The 15,056-nt window shown below is 39.3% G+C and overlaps 1 protein-coding gene across 7 annotated transcripts in view; it reads right to left on the bottom strand.

Annotated features, from left to right (window-relative positions):
- Nucleotides 1–15,056, bottom strand: part of CDK14 (cyclin dependent kinase 14) — a 571,841-nt gene that overhangs the window by 108,295 nt on the left and 448,490 nt on the right. For 6 of the 7 annotated variants that reach the window (XM_061586434.1, XM_061586445.1, XM_061586444.1 and 3 more), the window contains one exon: nt 10,978–13,893. The exons of the other annotated variant lie outside the window; for it this stretch is intronic. The gene's annotated coding sequence lies outside the window, so the exon portion shown is untranslated. Of the gene's footprint in view, nt 1–10,977; nt 13,894–15,056 lie in introns of those variants that run through there. 7 annotated transcript variants of the gene reach the window in all.

Genomic DNA, 15,056 nt, shown 5'->3' on the forward strand with positions numbered 1-15,056 from the left:
TGAAACTCTTAGAATGGTTAAAGAGAGAAGGAAAGCGAAAGCAAAAGGAGATAGAAACACGGTTAGAGCCCTAAATGAAACAATACACCGACAAAGAGAACTATTACAATAGTGATTGTATAGAAATAGAAGAGGACAACAAAAAGGGAAGAACAAGAGCCCTATTCCAAAACATTAGAGAAATGAAAGGGAAATTTAAACCAAGAGTAGTGATGTTGAATAATCAACAGGGGAACACACTGACTGATCGAGATGAAATAAAAGGAAGGTAGAAGCAGTACACTCCAGGATGAGATTCATTCATGGAGGAACCGTATGATGAAGAACCAGAAATTTTAGAATGTGAGGTGAAAGCTGCTCTTAAACTACTTGGAAGAAATAAATCACCAGGACCAGATGGCATACCAATACAGTTGCTACAAGCTACTGAGACTGAATCTGTCCAAATTTTGACAAAAATTTGTCAATAAATATGAAAAACTAAACAATGACCCACAGACTGGAAGCGTTCAATATATATCCCAATTCCATAGAAAGGGGATTCCAAGGAATGCAGTAATTATCGAACTATTGGCTTAATATCCCATGCAAGTAAAGTAATGCTCAAGATTGTACAACAAAGGCTCTTATCATATATGGAGCGAGAAATGCCAGATGTCCAAGCTGGATTTAGAAAAGGAGGAGGCACCAGAGATAACGTAAACATACATTGGATAATGGAACAGACCAAGGAATTTCAGAAGGAAATCACCCTGTGCTTTATAGATTACAGCAAAGCCTTTGACTGTGTAGATCATGAAAAACTATGGAATGCTTTAAAAGAAATGGGGGTGCCACAGCATCTGATGGTCCTGATGTGCAATCTATACTCTGGACAAGAGGCTACTGTAAGGACAGAATATGGAGAAACCGATTGGTTCCCCATCGCAAAGGGTGTGAGACAGGGGCGTATTTTATCATCCTATTTGTTTAATCTATATGCAGAACATTTCATATGAAAAGTGGGATTGCACCAAGATGAAGGAGGTGTGAAAACTGGAGGGAGAAATATCAATAATTTCAGATATGCAGATGATACCATACTACTAGCAGAAACCAGTAATGATTTGAAACGAATGCGGATGAAAGTTAGAGGAAAGTGCAAAAGCAGGACTACAGCTGAACGTCAAAAAGACTAATGACAAGATAAGATTCATGTAACTTTAACGTTGACAACAAGGACATTGAACTTGTCAAGGATTATCAATACCTTGGCACAGTCGTTAACCAAAATGGAGACAATAGTCAAGAAATCAGAAGAAGGCTAGGACTGGAGAGGGCAGCTATGAGAGAACTAGAAAAGGTCCTCAAATGCAAAGAAGTATCACTGAACACTAAAGCCAGGATTATTCAGACCATAGTATTCCCAATCTCTATGTATGGATGTGAAGGTTGGACAGTGAAAAAAGCTGATAAGAGAAAAATCAACTCATTTCTTATTTTCCTTGGCTCCAAACTTTGTATTTCTTAAAGACAGATTTTCCTCCCACCCTGCTTTTTCTCCAACTGGTTGCTTTGTCTCTCAGCTGCTATAATTCCTATTCCTCTCCCAGACAGTAAACCTTTCTCTACTGCCCCTGCCCTTACATTTCCCAAGGGCTCTCAGCAGGAAGTGTGAGACAGCAGGCAGCTCCCAAATGTCCAACTGGGCATCAGCAGTTGGCTCTCTTGGTGTTAAAATGCACAGCTTGTTCATTCAGTATTGATGCAAGACAGAGTCTGGATTCTGAAGTAGTGTGTGTTTTGTGAGATAATTCCCATCCTGGAGCATAGTCTTGGTTATGGAGAAACTAATTCTGAACATTGCTGCCTTTAGGCCTCTGAAGCCAGAATGGTTTGTTCCAAGACACTATTAGAATTACAGTTCAAAATATTGATAGTGATATAGAACCCTTCTCTTTGCAGAACTTCCAGAAAAGAAAAAGATAGTAAATTTTCAGTGAAAATCACTTTCATTACAATGCATCCCCTTAGGGCCTAAGCTATTTATAGTTTGAATAGCAATTACCTCAGCAACAAAGGATAAAATGTGGCAAGAACTAAGAAAGTGTGTTAACTGGAAAAGACAAAGTAGCAACAAGATACATAAAGGGCATCTTGAGAGTGTAATAATATTGTTTATTTTCACAGGCAATTCTCTGTGATAGCAGAGTAGTTTCTGATCATAAATTAAGAATTTGGTTTTAATAGAATTTAACACTTCACATGATCTCATACTCTTTACAATAACCCTGTAAAATGGAGTAGTATTTTTATCTCCACATTTCAGACTGGGGGTGGGGGAGACTGCTGAGAGACAAACTTGCATAAGACTACCTAGCAAGTTCATGGCAGAGATAAGATTGAAACTGTAGGCTTCATACCCGCTGGTCAGCACCAGCTCTCTATTTTGTACTGTATAGGGTTGCCAGGTCAGAAGCATCCCAAACCCTGAGATTTCAGGGGCAGGCCCTAGTGATGTTATGGGGGCGGGCCCTATGGGGACAGGCCCATGTCATTAAACATGATACAGTAAGCATCAGCCATAGCTGCTTGGAGCATACCACTCAAACAAACAAAAATATCTGATTGGAAATTAAGATAGAAATCTTAGCTAAAGGAAGGCGTTCCCAGGTCCAGCTGAAGTGATGGGATCATTCCTTCTCACTTGTTTAGTGAGCCTGGGTAGGGAACATATAGTCTAGCCTACTTGCTTCTGGCAAGAAGGGCTTCAGGGTCCTCACACCAGGCCAGTCTCCACAAGACCACTGTAGGGAGAAGGGAGCCTAGTGTTGTGGAGATGTTAGATGGGAGCACTCGGGAGTAAAGATGAATGCCCCTGAATTCTAAACACACTTACTAAGGGACTAAGCCCCATAGAACTCAGCAGGACTTACTTCTGAGTAGATATGGTTAGGATTGTGCTGTTGGTAAAGCTTGACTAGGGATCCTCTGCAAAGATTATCCATATCCAAGCAGGATTGGCAACCCCCTGCCTGGAATGCCCTGCCTGCCTTTTAACATGACTGCTCCAAACCTCTTTACAGACTTGTGGGTGTAAACTCATTTTGACAGCCAACCCTATTCCAGTGAGTAATAATTGACAGAGAGAAAACACACAACGTTTGGTCTACCTTCACAGGCAGTAACTTGAGAACAACAGCGATTGCAGCCACACTTCCCAGTATGTGGATTCTTTTTTACCACTATTGGGCAAGAAACAAATCATCATGCAAACAACACGATGCATCATCAGTGGCTGAGCACATGGAACCACTGTTGTTGCTTCTATGGATGTAACAGAATGAGGTGAGAGGTAAACGAAATGCAAATAGAAAAGAAAAACCAAAGACACGTGATGATTTCTTAAATGCGATACCATACCAGCCACAAGATTCCTATGAGTAAGGCAGAAAACTCAGCATCCCACAACCAGGGTTCCCGACCAAAACTAAAAAAATCCTGGCAGCCAGTCAGCCAAAATCACAGAAATCTCCATGCAGCACAACCTGACCTGGGGCTGCAGTTAGTGCAGAATGCTGCAGCACAATTGCTGACATGAGTGAGACACTATTAGCACATAATACCTCTGTCTGAAATCTTCACTGGCTGCAGTTTTGCCTCCAGGCCAAGTTCAAGGTGTGCTTTTATGCTATGGGTGCCACATACTTGTTCTGCTCTTGTAAGAAATCGATACTTTAGTGTGGCATCACCTACACTTTGGAACTTCCTGCCTATTGACATTAGGCAGGCACATTCATTGCACTCTTTTTGGTACCTGGAAAAAACTTTGTTAGACAAGCCTACCCAGGCATGTAGAAACTATTGTTTCTTATCTGTTTTTCACTCATTATTGGTTTTATTATTTTGAATGTTTTTAAATACCTGTTTTTAACTATTTTTGCCATCAATTTTATTGTTTTAATTGCTTCTATAAATCACTTGGAGGTTTTTTACAATAGTGTATCAATGTTGTAAATAAAATACATAAATAAATTTCAGAGTCACTGTGGCATTTGGGTCTCTTTCCTCTTTTAGGCACAAAGGAATCTGCCTTATACTGACTCAGACCATTTGGCATGGACTAGCATTGGTTCTGCAGGATTCCAGACAATAGTCTTTTCCAGAGATTGGATTTTGGACCTTTGCATGTAAAGTATGTGCCTTACCACAGACCTACAGCCCTTCTGTTTAAAAAAGTATCTTTTAAAATGGTTCCTTTCATTTCACTAATGAATGCACAGCATCCCTAGGGCAGATCCACACCATTCATTTAAAGTACATTCAACACGCATGAATCCCACCACAGAATCATGGGAACTGTTGGTTAAGGGTGGTGGGAACTATAATTGTGAGGGGGAAACTACACTTCCCAGGACTCTTTGGGGGAAGTCATGCACTTTAAATGTGAGTTAGATGTGCTTTAAACGTATTGTGTAAATCATTTTAATTAATTTTTAAACATGGAAATCAGCTACAAAGTTTACTGGGTGACCATGAGCTACTCACCATCTCTCAGCCTAATTTGTTCCTCATGGTGAAAACAACAGAGGGGGAACCATGACCACCTCATACAAGGGCACACTTAAAATGTAGTTGTTGTTCTATGCCTTCAGGTCAATTACAACCTATGGTGACCCTATGAATCAGAAACCTCCAAGAGCATCTGTCGTGAACCACCCTGCTCAGATCTTGTAAGTTCAGGTCTGTGGCTTCCATTATGGCATCAATCCATCTCTTGTTTGGCCTTCCTCTTTTTCTACTTCCTTCTGTTTTTCCCAGCATTATTATCTTTTCTAACGAATCATGTCTTCTCCTTATGTGTCCAAAGAATGATAACCTCAGTTTCATCATTTTAGCTTCTAGTGACAGTTCTGGTTTAATATGTTCTAACACCCAGTTATTTGTCTTTTTCGCAGTCTATGGTATCCGCAAAGCTCTCCTCCAACACCACATTTCAAATGAGTTGATTTTTCTCTTATCTGCTTTTTTCACTGTCCAACTTTCACATACAAATTTGGACAGATTCCGTCTCAGTAACTTGTAGCAACTCTATTGGTATGCCATCTGTTCCTGCTGATTTGTTTCCTCTGAGTATTTTAAGAGCACCTTTCACCTCACATTCTAAAATTTCTGGTTCTTTATCATATGGTTCCTCTGTGAATGAAAAAATGAGAAAAGTATAACACATTGTAATGACATCATAAGCTATATGTACACCTTTTAAATTTCTGTTCAAAAATTATTTGAAATATGAAATGTGTAATATGCTATTTTTGCAAGTAATTTAAAAAACCCTGTGTGTACTTTTATTATAATCATAACGGAAATTGTTTATGCACACAATTGCCAACCAAGACACTGCTGTGCTACTGTTGAAAGCTAAAACTTACTCAGTTTTTTGAGTTTTTCAGACAAGCAAGAAGACAACAGTATTCTGGCCTTGCAATATGTTCTAGAAATTGCCTGGAGGTCAGCAAATCCCTTGTCAATCAAAACCCTGACTTCACTTACTGGCTACAAATCTGAAAGGGTGGGGTTAGAGCAGCCAGCTACAAGCTCATTTAACAGAAGTTGGGGGTGTGTCTGACATTTTGGTGTATACCCCTTGAATCAGACCACTTAGAAACTTGTTTTTTAAAAAACATGAAAGCTGAGAGTCCAGAGATTGGGGTGATTCACCCTGAGAGCCCCCCCCCAAATCCAGAGTCTCCGGGCAAAAACCGGAGACTGGCAACCCTAGTACTGTAATTTAGATTTAATAATTTATTGTAAAAATGTACACTTCTATAGAATTTATTACCTTTATATTTCAAAATGTCTGAATAGCTGAGACTTGATTCTGTGTGTAGTTAGGATGTCAAATACTTTTATTTCAATAGGTTTAAGGATGCCTAACTGTGTATAGGCCTGGACTATTAGTTTCACACAAGTAACTATCATTGTTGAACAGTGCTGGCTCAACATATTTTGCTGCCTTAAGTAGATCCCATATGCCCCCTTCTTCTTGGGCCATTACTTTGTACGGCAGCAAATACCAGTTCCTGCTTTCAGTTCTGATGTCATCTGAAGCAGGACTGCTGCATTTCAGGCCAGGCCTGGTGTTGACTATGAACAAGTGTGGCATCATGGCTAGAATGTTGGACTTAAGACCTAGGATACTTCCAGACAGACAGCTTCTAGAGTTACTCAATCTTTGCTCTTCTGTTGCAAACTAAAAGCAGGGTTGCAATTGACTTTCCACACTAAATTGCAGAATTCATTGAGAATTGTATATTATACTGGATTGGTCTTCTTGGCTTTTGAAATGTTGTTTTGAGATTTTTTTTAAAATGGTATTTTATTGTATGCTAGATACATTGCTCGTAAACAGGCTTGGGAATATTTTTTCTTGAAAAGCAGTATAGAAATGTATAAAACAAGTATTAGAAGCATTGTGTTTTTTTTTATTTGTACATTTGTTATGTTTCATAACATAGCTGCATAGCTGCTGTGAATGGGGATTCACCCGAGTGGCCATTTAAAACTCAGCAAACATTCAATATAATCTTTGCTGTGGATACCATTTATCACAATTTTTAAAATAAATATTTTAATTAGTGCTAAAACATTTTCCAGATATAATTTTTGTTAATTTTTATTGAAATACCAGTTAACTGAATGTTACAGTACAAACACACTATTAAAATTTTAAAAAAAACTACCACCACCCTTTCTGGTCATCACCATTTTAGCACGGTGGTTTATAGTGGTGACCAGAAATGTTTTAAAATATATAGCATCAGATAAAATAGATAGCATTACAGAGTGTTAGGGAACTGTATCTGGGCCCATTTGCCCCTTATTCACTGGCATATTGACAGACTGGGGCTAAGAGATGTGGAAGATGACCACAAGCTCCAGAAAGTATTATCTATATCTCCTTCCTATAACCATAGGTATGAAGGGATGAAGACAAATAACTCCTGCAGGCCAAGCTGCTGTGGCTTGAGTGACAGCACTTACTGTTAAAAGACGTTTTGTTTTCTGCAGCACTCCATTGTAAGGGTTGTCAAGATCCAGCTTCCAGAGCAGTTGCCTGAAAAGGGGCAGGCCACTCTCTCCCTCAGCCCCGGTGCTTCTTTTAAAAACATTAGCTTAACATCTTAGGCCAGAGCTGGGGTACCTTCGGTCCTCCAGATATTGTTGGGACTCCAGCTCCCACCATCGCTGACCATTAGTCATGCTGTCTGGGACTGATGGAAGTTGGAGTCCAAACATCTGGAGGACTACAGGTTTTCTAACTCTGCCTTAGACAAACAAGGCAGCTTTTGACCTATGTTTTAACCTCTGCCTCATCAGAGAATGCTCAGCTTTCTGCTCTGGCCTTAGAACCCACAAAGAATACATAATTTTTGATTTCAAGAAATTGCAACCCTAATTGACATTGCTTACTCTTTTGCGCATCTTTTATTTTCTTTATAAGCCATCCAAGCAAGCTCAGGGTAATGCTTTCTCTGGCAGCTAGAGAAAATAGAGACCTATTCCAGTCCCAAGGAAGTGATGCTATTGCTCATGAAATCTTCTGCTTTGGGTGGTTAGGTGTTGAATAATCTCTAGAACCCCTGTATAAGCATTGGGTTCTATCAAAATGGCCGTCTATACATCCAAGTATTAGGACTGTGTGTCTAGAGGCACAATTCTTCCATTCATTCTGTGACCAACGGAGATGGTTGGGCAAAGAGGCAAGTTTTGAGTATCCTTCTGCTACTAATTGTTTTGTCAATGTTCTCACCCTACAAGGCCTTGAAAGCAAGCAGTAAGGCAATCCACTGCTCAGCTGTTTTTCTTCTTCATGTTAACATCTATCACTGGGACAGGAAAAAAGGAGAAATTTGCTAAGATGGATGTATTAGGTCTGGCCTGTCCAGCATAAACAGAGCCCTATTTTATCAAACAAGACTAAGTCTGAACAATTTGGAGAAGGTCGGTCTCTTTCCTGTCAGTGTTTTGGGGTCTAGCTGCTGGTTGAGGAGGAAGATTTTCATTCTGCAGCAAACTGCTGTCCCCACAAACTGAAACTAACAAGAGTATCAGCACTGTGTGTCCCTAATCATCACCAATTTCTCCCTCTCTCTTGAAATAGCTTAGGAATTGTGTGCTCACCTTGCTTAGCAACCACCTCTGGGAAGAACCACCGTGGAACTGTTAGTGTGCTCTTAGCTATTGTGTCTGACACTCTCAGCATGACTCACTGCACACAATATATACCACTACTCACATGGGAAATGATCAGTAAATACTAGGCCATGGACGTTTTTTAAAAAATAAAAAAGTTCTGTCAGTTGCTTCCCGATTTGTATCCTTTATCCTTACTCTTGTGCAGTATATGCTTCTCAAAGTTAATGCCCATAACACCACCCCCCACTGGTAGCAGCAGGTTGTTTTGCCGCTGTAGGGTTCACACTTACAATGGTGGCCATTATTCTGAAAAGCCATGCATTAACCTAGTGGCACAAGGTTGCTCAAACATCTTCCCTCTGGTTTTACTTTCCTCTGGGGAGCAGCAGCTATTACAGCAAAAGCTTCTTTCTTGGTGGTAGCTGGGCTGAACTTGGCAAGAGATGGGGGTGGAGAAATATCAGCTAAAAAGCAGCTTGAAATATGAACGATGTCCACTTTCCCAAATTATATTATTTTGAAAAATGTTAGTGGTCCCGCACACTCAGTGGTGGTATTTTGATTGATTTTATGTAAAAAGAAGTTTGCCTTAAGCATAGCCTCTGAATTTGGTTGTATTTTGTCCTGCATCTTAAACATCTTGAAAGAACGAACAGGTAATTTCCTATACTCAACCTTGTCAGTTCAAATCCAGAAGGAATGAATTAACAATATTGTGTTGGAACTTATTCCAGTACGTTTTTCAACAAAGCCAGTGAAAGTAATTCTAATTCCTTGAACAAAATGCTTCTGCTTTACCATTCTCATTATAAGTTCATCAAATATTTTAAAATTCTGAATTATAGTACTAATTGTACATAAAACCACAAAGGACATAGAAATCCTGTTACATTTTATTCAATATCATATTACATGGAAACTGTTAACACCTGACAAACCATTACATCTTTCATAATACAGACAAATTACACGTTGAAAACAAACAATGTAACAGTTACGTAACCATACTGTTTACTAAGCTGTCATTCTAAAGTGTGTGGCTATATGTACGTATACATATTTAATATTAACAGTTTTTGAGTACTAACCCCCCTGTTAAAAATAGCACCTTTTGTGCCTCATATAAAGAGCCCTAGCAAGGGAAGATTTTGTATGTAGCACTGCAGAAGTGCAGTTTTATTGGGAGCGGGATTAGGGACTTTCTTAGTGCATACTTTTAGTTTTTGCTTTTGAGAATATTGCAAGGCAACAACATATATAATTACCTCCACGTCTTTATGTCAAGAGAGAAGGTTATGGTCAATAACAGAACATCTATTTATATGGCATCCATATTCAGTGCCAATTTGTACAGTCTATATACCATTTATTATATTAGATTACAAACCCAATAATATTGTTTTGTATGGAGCGCACACTTCATGGTCACATCATGCTCAATCATGTGTGCGCATAAAAAGATCATACTCATGGTCTGTTGCCCTCACTGTCATGTGGTGAGGTTTGTCCTAAATTAAACCAGAACAAATAGGAAATGTCTATGCAAAGCACTTCCACATGTTGAAAGGAAGACTGAACCCCAAATCTTTCTAGCAATTGTGCATTAACATTTCCTGTCCTACTTAACTACTATTCTTAAGATCACCCAAGGACACTATGCAGTCAAGTAATGTCAAGTCAATACTTTGTTCAGGTATTCTGCGTATTTGGTAGGGTTGCTCTAAAAAAAAAAAATCAACATTACAGCAAACTGCCTCTGAAGATAAATTCTAGTAATTATCTGTAAAGATAATTATTAGCCTTCCACCTTTCCCCTCCATTTCACATGTGGTGGAATCCATCTTATTGTTCACTGCTAGCTGACAACTCTCTCTTCACAGCTCCCCTCTCCTCATTGGTAAGCCCACTAAAACAAGAAGAGATGCATTCAGGAGAGCTGTAAAGAATAGAAAAGCTGTCTCACTTCTAAAACCAATCACATAGGCCCAATCTATAGGTTATCAACAGCATGGTTGCTGCTTCTGGCTATTCTGGTAGGACAGAATCATGAAATTGTTGGATCATGTAGGTAGGAGTTACATCTACCCATGTGGGACTAACAAGACACCATGCAATTAATCATTCAACTGTTATTGGAAAGATATGGGTTCTATTTATAGGAAATCAACAACCACATTACTTCAGTAACATATGAATCAGGCCATCGTTGTTATTTACATGGGAAACAGAATATGAATGGTTTCTTTTCCAAGTACCTGGAAGGTGGACAGGAATTATATAAACTTTTGGCTCTTGTTGCAATCTTGCAAAGCTCAGAGCACCTTCAGGCATTACATTACAAAAGGAACAGGAAGTGCAAGTGACATAGTTACTTTTTTTTAGGTCTTCAGAGCATCTAGAGGACAACATTCCCATCTCCTGCTGCAGTCAAGTGTACAAGGTGCAGATGCAGAGAAAGCTTGCACAGCTGATGGTGGAAGTAGTTTCAAAATTAAAACGCCAGTGCTATGTAGTGTTCAAACTAGGGTTGCCAGGTTCAATCCCTGAGACTGATCCTGTATCTTTAGGAGAAAAGAAAGTCAGCCAAGTGCAGGTGTTCTTGCAACCCTGTAATGGGAAAAACCACCAGGTGGAATTCTCCCTCCCCCCTGCACAACTTTTAAAGATACAGAAGATCTCTTGGAGGCAAGAGGTCTTCTGTACCTTTCAAAGTTGTGCAGGGGGAAGGGAGAATTCCACCATGTGGTTTTTCCCATTACAGGGTTGCAAGAACACCTGCACTTGGCTGACTTTCTCTTCTCCTAAAGATACAGGATCAGTCTCAGGCCAGGAACCAGGCAACACTAGTGCAAACCCATCCTGCATTGCCTTTACATCTCTAGAACAGAGTTCTGGGAACTAGTGATTTTGCCTGAGTGACCCTTAAGAAAATGAGAGGGATAAAATGGCCACACAGCCTTGGGATTTGGCAGACATTCAGAAGCATCTAGGACACTGGAAGATAACTTGGGGTAAGACCTTTGTAGTTTTGGAATGTGCTCTCCAAAGGGGCCAGGTTTGTTTAATCACTACTTTCTACATTGGGGACTTGAATGGGTAACTATAGTGCACTACATTTTTCTTCCACCCAGCCTGATGATGTGGATATAGGAGATCAAATTGCACAATATCAGACCATCTTTCATAAATCACACAGTTCCTACATGCATCCTTCTTCTCCAGTGATTATACCCCCCACCAAATAAAACCAAAATATAATCACTACAAAAGTCAAATCCAGCTGGTTTAAAAATTACTTGCTTGAAGTACATGAAATTCTGCTGGAATCTCAGCACCATAGACAAAAACAAAACAGTAACTTCTTTAAGAACCTAAATATAGGGACTCTGCCAAAACTCTTTCTCATGCATGCTTTGGGAATGATTTCTGTGAAGGGATACAAGTGGAAAATGTCACTGGAATTGAAAAGCCACATGGATTATAAAGGAAAGATCTGGGAAGAATGTAGCATTCTGATCACAAATTCTTGGAAAGTGTGTGGATTTTCAATTCTCACAGTGTTTTATGCATGCAATCCTCCATAGGAAATCACTTCCAAAACATGTAATTGGAGTGATATGTTTGGAGTGGGGTTGGCTCTCAGACTTTGATAGCTGGTAACTAAATATTATTGGCCAATACATTCAGTAGCATCAATGGCTATTGTAAAAAGAGAAAACATTGGAAGCATACACACACACAAACACACATGCAAAACCTAAGCAAAAGCTCTGAACTTTTGATTTATTGTGGACAGTAAGGTGCTGGGCATTTAGCCCACAGATGGGAGCTCTTCAGTAGAATTCCTCTCTACATCACATGCTTCAACAAAGAGCATAATTGTCTCCCTCCCTCTTTAAGCTGCCAAAGCAAGAGATTTACATCTAAGGATCTACCCTCATTTTCCTAATTGAAACCTTTGTTACATTCTCAAAGATTCCTCACATTTTTGCAAGCACTGAGACTTTTTTTTTTTAAAAGGACACTCATCTTGAAGCATCCAACTGAATATATGACTTGGCAAAGGAGATCACATACAAAAGGTTGAATATGAAACTCAAAGCAAGTCACGGTTAAGGCATTTGTGTTACGTTCAAAATGTTCTGTTAAATTTTGTGATTATTTGTTTCTACAGAAACTAAGTTTGAGATATTTAACCAATGTTTTATAAATAGTATTTTGGTGGTACAACTGTACTGGGAAGGGCAAGAAGTTACATATTTTAATTCTTGAATAAATACTGGATCAATATCATGGAAGAATATTTACCATTGTTGCCTTATGCTAAAAAAAAGTATTCTGCAAAATCAAGAATTTACAAACTCCAAACAACATTAAGCCATCAGTTTAAGAAATAAACTACAGAATGGGTCTTACATCCCTGTTTTCCTCCTTTTCCTAAGAAAGCATTAGATGCTATAATCATATGTGTTACAAAAATAGATGTGATTTTAGGCTTCTGATGTACTAGGGTGGCAAATGAGCTTTATGTTGAATAAAAATGGATGAGAAATCCCCACTCTAAGCATGTCTTATTTATTTGGATTTGCTTCATTCCCCATCTCCTAGAATTCGAGTGTTATTAATCATATTAGAGATGGGGTGTGGCAGGCAAAAACAGTCACAGCCCTTAAGGTTCCCATAGGCTCCATCTTTTTTCCTCCCTTAAAAGAACAGAAGTTCCTTCAATTCACAATTATTTTTTAAAAATTGAACAGTTCTTGGGGAAAATCCCATTTGAAGATGCAGGAGTGGAGGCATTTTCCACTCATATCTGAACATCTCAGAAAAATAACTGGAAAAATGCTTTGGTTTGGAAGAACTAATATTTGGAGTTCGGATCACTATTCAAAACTAGGTTTTTTTAAATGGCTCATTCAGCAACTAGAGTTTCTATACCATAGTGCTTTTCCTAATGTAAACTCATTTTTCCTTCATCTTTATTTTCCTTCTTAGAATATATTTTGAACTATGCTACATGAAAAAGTAAAAATGGAACCACAAAACAAACTTTTTTCTAAATAGGTCTCAAAATATGTGCTCAGTAGGAAGTCTGTTTTGAAATCTGCCAAATTATGCAACACAGAGTACCCAAATTCAGGGTTATTAAGATACACTTATTGCCATGGTTAAAGAAAGGAACATGATATTTTATAGCAGTAATAGTTGTAAGATACTGACTGTGTTACTTACAACCAATTTGCAAGCTCTGTTCTAGCTTAAAGTATCTTTCTGACAATTTGCAAAGTACGTGGAACCATTTGCTGAACAGAGACATTGTTTCATGCCATGGTTGGCTTTTATCTACAGGCATTACTGAGGAAGTGTGAACACCAAATGTGTTGTTTTAATGTATATAAAACATTGCTGGTAAGAGCATAAACTTTTTCACAAGGGTGTTGTGCTGCTATGGAAAAACCAGATAAAATCAACACAAAAGGCTGAAAGAAAAAGAGCATGCCATGTAATCTTCACAGAGGTCTCTGAAATCACAAGGTATCAAAAAACGTGCAAGGTTTTAAACAAAGAGGGAAGGGGAACAAAGTCTTGCCAGCATCACTTTTCTTGTGACTAAAATCCACCATTGAGAGAGAAAGGAAACAGGGCCATGGCATCTTCAGTGTTGGCTCTCATGTTAGGCTTTGCTTCTCTCCTCCAGTCTGGTGATCTTAGTTCCTATAATAAAATAATAGACATTACAGCAAGGATTATGACCTGCAACATAGCAGCCCATAGGAGCTGGCTTAGTTTCTCCGTAACTTGTTTTAATGCTTAAATATCAGCAAACCAATTTTGGTTTGAGGTAATATGGAGACATTGCCCAGGGGTTCCTTTTTTTCAAATATCAAGCTATTTTAAAGGAAAAGCTTGGACTGTAGGTAATCTTAAATGTTTTACTCAAATGGTGTGTATAAATGTACATAGTTTGAGCAGTGAACCCACTGCAGACTCACAGCCATCCTTGTTTGGTAAGATGTTCCAATTGAGCTCAGGCGCAAATGGTTCTTTCCATTTCTCCCTGGTCCATAAGTGAGCCTTCCTGGATCAGCTCTACATCTGGAGCCAGGTATGTGTGTGTGTCATTACAGCGGAGAAGAGGGGAGGAAGAGAACAGAGCTCTATGAACAGCCATGAAACTGACTTTATAATAGGATGGTCCGCCCCCGGAGACTGATGGAATATGATAGATTTTTGAACGCTCTGGGAGATTTTCCAGTGGAGAGAGTAGGTGATCCAATAGAGGCCCTAGTCTCACTTTGGAATGGTGAGACTTGTATGATCACTCCTGAGGGCCCTCTCTGGAGGATGGTCACTCCTGACTATGGGGGCTGACCTCAGAAGCACACGGTGTCCAGCTATAACCAGCTGGCTATATACACTTCAAGGACAAAGTTGCTCGGTTCCACAGTGATTTAGACACTGCTATTATGACTTCCAACCGAGGTGTCCAATGCAATGTCAAACCCAGCGTTGTGGGATCAATTCCAGTTAATGCAGTCTGATGATGTGGACAAGATGCTTGCCGTGATGTGCCCGGCCACCTGCTCATTAGATCCTTCTCCATCCTGGCTTATTAAAGCTAGCCGGAGTGGGGCGACTGAATGGGTCACAGGTGTAGTAAGTCTTACTTCTTATTTAGCATTGAGGTTCAGTCTCTTATGTATTAGTGTGATCTGGTCACACAAATTGAAGATAAGAGTGCATGCAATTTAACTTGTATTTTCCTGGATGGGGAATGACCGGGAGAATAAGTATAAAGGCTGTCCCTCCCCAGGCCCAACATTTTTCCTGAGGGATTACATCAGGGGTTGCAAACCTTTTTGGACCTGTGGGTATAT

This window comes from Rhineura floridana, chromosome 10 (assembly GCF_030035675.1).
Source record: "Rhineura floridana isolate rRhiFlo1 chromosome 10, rRhiFlo1.hap2, whole genome shotgun sequence".
In the NCBI taxonomy this organism is placed as follows: domain Eukaryota; kingdom Metazoa; phylum Chordata; class Lepidosauria; order Squamata; family Rhineuridae; genus Rhineura; species Rhineura floridana.